At 35.4% G+C, this 7,412-nt stretch overlaps 1 pseudogene; it reads left to right on the plus strand.

Annotated features, from left to right (window-relative positions):
* Positions 1-1,258: 1,258 nt before the first annotated feature.
* Positions 1,259-1,433, plus strand: LOC138835543 (small nucleolar RNA U3; annotated as a pseudogene).
* The last annotated feature ends 5,979 nt before the right edge of the window (positions 1,434-7,412 follow it).

Below are 7,412 nucleotides of genomic sequence, written 5' to 3' on the forward strand. Positions count from 1 at the left end.
AATCAGCAAGTCAAAATGATGATACACCAAGTGTACACATTGATAAAGCTTGTTAAGGGTTCTCAAACTATTGTGTTTGGTTAAGAAATATATAAGATAAAATAAACTTATTCTTTGAATTGAAAATAAAACTAGAAAAAATCATATTTAGGCTAACTGGCCTCCAGTTATCCCTAAGATCAATGCATGACAATTTCGTGCTTTGGATTGTTTGCTTCTATCAGCTATCTGAGGAATATTGTCAATACTGGGGTTCATGCTTGGGGTATGACATGTAGTTTTGCTTTAACTATACTCAATTAGTAAGGCATTTTATTATCAGAGCTCTATTTTCTTCCTTGGGGTCAGTGAAGCGAATCAGCTCACCTTGGACCTTTTCTACTATAGTACTTATTTGACTTGTGCACAAGAAGAAATGAAAACAATAGTTCTGCTCTATGTGACTCTACAAGTTCATTGTGTAGAATTAAAGAAGTCTAGCTTGTAATGTCATTACATAGATATGATTGAATAATGAAGGGTTGGTAGTTTATCACTAATTTTATCCAGAATGGACTCCTCTTGTTTGAGTACTATATTTTTTCCTTTTCCTATATTGAAAATTGTTTCCTGGGGGTCCATTTTCCCTATATTGTTCATCCATAATACAAATGGGAAGGGAAAAAGATTTACCATTCCAAAACATTTTGTGAAAAGGGTGATATTTCACTTTTTTCAAATTGTCCTTTAATAATTGAAGGCAAATATCTCTCCAAAACATCAACTCAATTCCTAATGACATTTTTTAGGGATTCTGAAGACTAGAGTCATTTCCACTTCCTACAGCCACTTGTGTATTGATGAGGAGCAGACCCTTGCAGAGGGGAAACTCCAGTCGCTATGTAGAGGATGCACAGAGCACGGAAACATTCCAACAGGATTTGTTTGTTCCTTTTCACATACCCCATTGCAGTATCCCAAACGTTAGTCATTATGGAAAATAAATGTGAATTAGGAGCATGCTTTCTGTCCTAAGTTTCTCATGAGGAAAACACTAAGCCCAGTTTGGTTTAGAATACCTCTTCGTTTTCTCCCCAATTTACTGCCCTACAAGTTCTCTTCTTTACACTGACTTTACCAAAGTACAATAGACTAAAATATTAAGCCTTAGCCCACTATGCAAATGAGTAGAAAAGTGAAGCTCAATCTTCCCAGCACATCTATTGTCAAAATGTGCCCACAAAGTGGGCTTTGTCCTTATAGAAATAACAGCTCTCGAAAGACTATACTTTCAGGGATCATTTCTATAGTTTGTTACTAGAGAAATCTCACTGATCGTGTAGAGTACCGGAAGCCACAAGGAAGAGGTACAGTGCTCTCTCCTGAGCGTGAAGCTGGCACTTGGTATTGTCTCAGAAATAACAGCTCTTGGGCTGGGAAGGTGGCTCAGTGGTAGAGCGCTTGCCTTGCATGCTCAAGGCCCTGGGTTCGATTCCTCAGCACCACATAAGCAAAAAGAAAAAAGCCGGAAGTGGCGCTGTGGCTCAAGTGGTAGAGTGCTAGCCTTGAGCTGAAGAGCTGAGGGACAGTGCCCAGGCCCAGAGTTCAGGCCCCACGACCGGACCCAAAAAAAAAAAAAAAAGAAATAACAGCTCTTGAAATGCTCAAACATCAGAAATGTCACATGTATGAATGCAAATTGGCATCTTTCTGAAGGATACATTAAGCAGTGTATTTCCCAAGTCCATGGGGTCAATATGCCATTATATTCCAAGAAAAATAGTCACAAATGTATATCAAAATGTAGCTGTGGGCTGGGAAGGTGGCTCAGTGGTAGAGTGCTTGCCTTGCATGCCTGAGGCCCTGGGTTTGATTCCTCAGCATCACATAAGCAGAAAAACTGGGAAGTGGCGCTGTGGCTCAGGTAGTAGAGCGCTAGTCTAGAGCTGAAGAGCTGAGGGCAGTCAGTGCCCAGGCCCAGAGTTCAGGCCCAATGACTGACAAAAAAAATAATAATAAAATAAAATAAAATAATTGAAAGCAACCTCAATTTCTAGTGTAATGGTTGAAATCACACATGAAAACCAAAATACAATGCTAGAAAATATATTTACTAAGACAGATTCTGTAATATATTGGTAAATGAAAAGACTACATTAAGTAAAAAAGCGTAAAAGAACTATTGGAATGATACATACTAAAATGTTAAGGGTGGTTATTTCAGTCTTGTGATATTTGGGGGTCATTTATGCATTTCTAAATGCTCTACAATAAACATAAATTACTTTAATAAGATTTTTTTTACTTTTGGAGAAGAGATGAAAGAGCCTTGAAAGAGGTAAAATGTCTTTATAGAAACTGAGTACATGATTAATTATTCAGGAATCCATGTTAAACTTTCCCATTCAAAGTGCAGTCCAATATAAAACACAATTCCTTTGTAGGAAAGTATAATTATTTCTTTAGGAAAATTGTCTTCACCTTAGTAATTTCCAGGCTAGTCTATCACATTTTATTCCTTTTCTTCCCCAATGTTCAGATTTACAGCACCTGCCGTTGCTCTTAATGTAGTAGTTGCACCTTATTTCTACAGCACAGTGAAATTCCAATGCTCTCAATTTCACATTTTGCCTTTAGCAACAAGCAGTCTGGGAGACATAAAACCAAGATATTTTCTAAGGGCAGGTAGCAGGCACTTTTACTAAATATGAAATACCAAAGCTACCCCAAGCTAGAAGGACATTTACTAAAAAGGTTGTAAGTAAGCACCTGATAATTTTAAGCTACGAAAATGGGGAAACTTTTGAAGTTGTGTATGAGTACCTTAAGTCAAGGAGATCTTTGAAAAGATTCATGAACCATCTTCCTCCAAGAACCACAAAATGTCCATTTGGAAGAGATGTGAATTTAACCTTTGAATATGAATCTCATGCTTAACAGCATGAGAATAGTACAAAAGAATAGTACAAAATTTCCTTTCTCCTGCCAAAGCCTGAGAAGCATTATAAAAAATAAAAATAAAAAAGATGGTTGAAGTTATGCATGACCTATGGAGTCCCCATAGATGATTATGGGAGCTAGGGAAGGCTGTGGAAGTTCTCCATGCCTCAGTTTCGTTGCCTCTTAAAAGGTTAATAAAGCATGCTAGTCTCAGGACTAGAGCAGAAGTAATACAAACTAATGCTGGTGCTTTTATGGTTAACAAATGAAAAGCACTCTAAAAATATTACTGTTATATTGTTTTAATTATTTTATGCTACTATTTTCATGTAGTTCTGAACTCAAAAAGAAAAAGGAATTCTTTGGAACTTCTGTTTGGAAAATAGAGGTAAAAATCTCAAATCTATTTCATATTCATAGGTATAGACCCAACTAATTTAGCTGCAATCCAGAACTTCCATTCCTAATGGAATCCATAATTTCTCACCTGTTCTTTCAGATTATATTTTTATGTAGCTCTCTACCCTGCAATGCACACATGTGATAGGAACAATCAAGTATTTCTCCAGAGTGGAGTAATGAGGGATTGCCATGGGCAGTGCTGTGAAACACCGTCCTTTAAGGCAGGACAAACTTGTGTGTCCTCTCATTTTTTGGACCTATTCTATTAGCAAAGGTTTCTTCATTTCCTATTAATCTAACTGTGGTTGCAAGGATGATTAACAATTCTGAAAATAGCTTCTATGGAACAGAAAAATTCCACTTAATCTTTATCAGGATATCACCTTCCAATACTTAATCAAATCACTATTACCTAAAAGAACAATTAACAATTCAGGTTTTTGATTGACTTTTGCTTCATGTAGCACAAAATAAGTTGCTACCAATTTTGGTGTGAAACTGAATCACACAGTCTGTCAATGACCTTTGATGAGGGTAAAAACCTAGCTGTGAGTTTCATATTATGTTCACCAGTCATATTTGAATGTGTTGGTCCATGCTAAAGCTATCGGACTCCAAAATACTATCACTAGCATTTACACAATAGCAGAGAACAGCAAGGTAGGTGAAATCACAAAACAGTAAATTCCATTTTTGAATATGAAAAATATAAAAAATAAGTTATTAAGAAATAAGTAGCTTCTGGAAATATTAATAGACCTATTCATCCAGTAATTAATTGTCCAAATGTACATATAAGTTAAGTGAAAATAATTCCAATTATCTTCATTCAAAAAAATGTTCCCACTGAGTGTTGGTGGCTCATACCTATAATCTCAGATCAACCTTAGATCTCAGGAGGCTAAGATCTAAGAATTGTGTTTCACTGCCAGGTAGGGTAGAAAAGTTTGCTAGACTCCATCTCCAAATAGCAAGCAACAGCTAGGGCTGGATGTGTGGCTCAAGTAGTAGTACACTAGCTTATCAAGTATTAGGATCCTAGTTCAAATACACAACACCATCTCCCACCCTCCAAAGCAAAGGATTCCCATTATAGGCTTTATTAAGAAAACCCTATACTGCAGAAACACTAACGGAAAGAAAGATACCATATTCTAAAACCAATTACTATGTGTTCGATTATGTTTTGAGGCTGTGACATTTAGCATTTGATAGCATATGAAAGGTAATATAGCATATGATAATTCATTTACATTGTCAATTTGGATTGTGAAATAGGTCGGAGATTAGAACCAAGGTGTTTATCTGAGGGCATTTCCAGGGATGACTAACAAAGGGGGGAAGATCCTCCCAGAAAGTGAAGGTCATGCAATAGGGCATTTTCTTAGGCATTTGTCACAGCAACAAAAGGTCTAATACGTAGCCCAAAGCTAACATTAAAATCTACACTAGCCACAGGCATTGAGAGATCTACCTGCTATTGTGAAAAACTCTATGGTAGAAATAGAACAAAGGCCAAAGTTGAAGAGGCTCAAGAAAAACAAAAAGCTTAGAATTAAGCTGAGGATAGAGCTGTTAGAGTTTTCTTGGTATATACAACTGGCATCCAATAGTTGTTTAACAGATGAAGGATACAGAAATGAAGTAAAATTAGAAGATAATACAGAAAATTAAATATTAAATCACACTTATGGATATATATTCAAGTAAAAAAAATTGGTATGTAAAAGAGATTTCTGCACTTTTATGTTCATTGTAGCACTAACCACAATAGTCAAGGTATGGACTACAAAAAGTATCAAATAACAGATGCCTATTAGTCAGTGCTACAAAATATAAGGAAATTCTGACATTTATGACAATATGGAAGAATCTAGACATTATGTTAAGTAAAATAAGCTGTCAAGGGAAAAGAAATACAACACAATACCACTTACATGGTCTCTTTTAGTTCCTTTGTTGTAATGCTTTTCAAGTATTTTTTCCATGTTGGGTCCCATTAAAGATGCAAAATAAATACTTAAGTGATCCCTGACTTCTGAAAACTTCCACTGAAATAATATAAGAGCATTTTGAGATGAAAGAATTAGATGTTAAAATGTGTACTGTGATTGGAAATCAAGAAGATGAGGGAATGTGTGGAAGACAGCATAGTTAATGATGGAAGGAGCTCAAGCTGAGAGAAAAGGACATTGTGTGTGCAAGAACAGGAAATGGGAAAAACCACAAAAAATATGATAGCAAAATCCCAGGATAATCTGGCAACTAACATCTACTGAATATATATTAAGAGCCAGACTGACTTGATTTACATTATTCAATTTAAACCTTAAAAAAGAGAAGATATTATTATACCTACTTTCCAGATGAGGAAACTGAGATTTACAGAGCAAGAAATTCACATCAGCTAGTAAATGAGATATGATTATAGGGAATGCACATTGTACACACTGCACTCATTCATACAGTTCTAGGGGCATTGTCATTCATAAGGGACATAAATAGGCTTAGCCTAAGTAAATGATAGAGGCTTCTTGGACAAACAATCTAGAGTTTGGAAACGGAATTGCATCACAAGGACCTTTGCTAGGTCCCAAAGACAATCCTTATCTGGACACACCCTCCTCCATTCTATACAATGCTCATGTGCTCACAAAGTATACAATAGCAATATTACTTTGATCCTAGGAGCTACCATTATGGTAGAGTTCAAGAAAGGCATCCGAATTCTGCACACACAAAAATCAAGAGAAACCAAGCCCAGGAAAACCACTTAACCTTCCTTGATCTGTTTCCTCATCTTACAAGAGGAGGAAGGACATGGTGATCTCTAGAGTCCAGTTCAAAATTCAGCACTAGCAATTTCAGACAAACTTTTGAATTCCAAAAAAGGAAATGTCATCTTAATAATGAGTGGCAGATGTCATGTGGATGTGCCATCAAGATGATTCTTGAAAAATAAGCTTGTTTGCTTCATTAGTGACACAGTAAGGCAGGTATCTTATGAAAATCTCTAATAAGATGAAGACAAAACATTAGACATACTGTATAAAAGATGGGAGAGATATAATTAATATCCATTTTATAAAATAACATTGCCTTCCATCTTAATTACTCTAAATATTCAAGAGAATTAAATGCATATGAAGTCTAGTTAAGGTCAACAGTATCATTAACTCATGATCCTTTGTTCAGACACAAAATGAACCAACTGAAAATATTTATCCTGGTTGTTTATGCTTAATAATACCATTTCCAAATGAGTAGCTTGGAAATGAAGCACATCCTAACTTAAGAGGAATTGTACAGAAGTAAATCTTTGAAGAATATGTGATGAATTCCTTAACGTGTATAATGATTTAGCATTTCTGTGTCATATGATGAGTGAGAAGAGGCGAAAGATTTTTATTTTTTTCATTTATGGATTTACTTTGCACTTTAAAACATCTACTTGATTTTGCCTTTGCCTATTCATGCTTACTCTTGTAAAATGAGCTTTTCTATATGCATTTTTCATTAAGCTTTTTAAAACTTCTATTTATTGAGCTGTAATTTACAAACAGTAAAATGCACAAATCTTAAATGTACAGCCCAATGATCTTTTTACATATGTATATACCATGTTAACCACTAAGCAGATTGGGATATAAAACATTTTCATCGCCCAGAGCTCCCTTGTGTGTCTTCTTAGTCAATAACCCTCAACACCATAGAAGTAACTAGAATTCTGATGTGTTTTCATGAATTAGTTTTATACTATCTGTGAAATTCTTATAAATGGATTCCATATTCTGGGTTCTTTATGTCTGAGTTCTTTCACTTAATACAATAGTTTAAAGATTCTCTATGTTAAGGCATAACTAGTTGGATGCTTTTTATTGCTAGGGTATATGACCCTTTGTGTATTGCTTTACATATTGCTGGACATTTGGGTTGTCTTCAGGATTGGGCTGCTATGATTCTGGTGTAGCTCTTCTTGCTTCTTTTGGTTTGCTTCCAAAGTAGAATTTCTTGGTTGCAGAGTGAGTGCTTAGCTTTCTGTATGTTTTTATTAACACTATCTAAGAGATGGCATATTAAACATGAATTAT

This window comes from Dipodomys merriami, unplaced genomic scaffold (assembly GCF_024711535.1).
Source record: "Dipodomys merriami isolate MVZ:Mamm:240054 unplaced genomic scaffold, mDipMer1.0.p SCAF_1, whole genome shotgun sequence".
NCBI lineage: Eukaryota > Metazoa > Chordata > Mammalia > Rodentia > Heteromyidae > Dipodomys > Dipodomys merriami.